Below are 1,594 nucleotides of genomic sequence, written 5' to 3'. Positions count from 1 at the left end.
TTAATTTTCATTTTTCATTATTTTCATGTTTCCGCTGTTCATAAAGATGAGTGGTTTGAGTATGATGTGCCAAAACGTGAGCACGAATGATTTAACATCCCAATTTGGCTTGCCATACATTCCAGTCTTCTGTAGCTGCATATGATTACTTGAAAAATTTAAATTCATGGAAAATCCTTGTCTTCCATTCATGGTTAGCAAATTTTTTTTTTTCAAAAGACAGACAATACAAGGGGCCACTGTCGTAACGGCTGGACATTATAATTATTCATGAACTTGTAAAACGGACCCTAAATAAGTAATTTTCCTTTGCTCTCGGATTACTCTTTAACATTTAAGTATTTTGTCATATTTTTCCCCACTCTGAACAGTGCCTGAAATATATTTTGATACTTATGATCAGGGCTGCTTATGATGTTGAAAATATACTTTTTTTTCTGATTTGTGCATATTGATACGCTTTTCAGTGTACACGGGTCCCGGATACAGGTATAAATTGTCACTCATTGGGAATGTTACAAGAAACGTTCAATTAATATTAGTTAATATTAATATATTTCTCAATGGTAAATTGGACGAATTGGCATTGGACCAAATGAAAATAAACCGTTCGAATCGATCTGAACTACTCTTCTGTTTGATCTAATACATTTCTTTTCTCTCTTTATAAAGTTTACTTCAGTTTATATTTTTCTTTCATGAGGACATATTATGCAACTTGTGTTATATTTTAAATTCCTCCCCAGTGGAATAGGTGCTTCTGATAAAACCTCAAATCCCTGATAATTAGGTAGGGGAAGGCGGGGTAAGTTGAGCATAGGGGCAAGTTGAGCCACCACCCCCAGGCCAATAATGAATGAGTCAGACATTGTGGTGGTGTCATGTATTGATGACCCATTACATAACCCTTTACCCAACCATATTGTTTTCGACTTTGAAACAAAAGGTACTTGTTTAGACGGAAAAATACAAATTTCAGCCAAAAAAGTAAAAAAGGGTATGAAATAAAGGAGTGCTTTTTAGCCACACACGTCTTTAAATATAATAAAGAAATAAGAACAATATCGTTAGTCCAGTTATGGACCTTCATTCTTGTCATAGTCTTTTAAATGATAGATGCATAAGAAATGTGTGGATGTGAAAATATCGCATTAAGTTCGGACTGGGGTACTTTGAGCCAGCCAACATAGGGCAAGTTGAGCCATGGTAATTCATATGGTAATAAGAAAGAAAAAAAATAAAAATTGAAAAGCCATTGATTTGCAGGGAGAAAGGTGTAAATTCACATGACAGTTCTTTTACTTTTAGAGGATGTTAGTATTTATAGAGAATTCCCAAGTGAAAAGACTTGAAATAAAAAATTGACATGCTGCTTTTTCCCGCATACATTTTGTACATAGTTTTTGTGGCACAACTTACCCCAGAAGGTGGCACAACTTACCCCACATATGGGGCAAGTTGAGCCATTTGACATCGTTTTTTTCAAAGGTCACAATGAATTTCAGTGTGGGGGTACAACGTTGTATATAGGTGAAAAATATTTCCCAAGAATCAAATTTAAAGGCAAGGTTCTTATTTCTAAAATATTAATAGT

Source organism: Lytechinus pictus, chromosome 12, assembly GCF_037042905.1.
Source record: "Lytechinus pictus isolate F3 Inbred chromosome 12, Lp3.0, whole genome shotgun sequence".
Classification (NCBI taxonomy): Eukaryota; Metazoa; Echinodermata; class Echinoidea; order Temnopleuroida; family Toxopneustidae; genus Lytechinus; species Lytechinus pictus.
The sequence above is the reverse complement of the archived record's forward strand: the minus strand, read 5'-3'. Positions refer to the sequence as shown.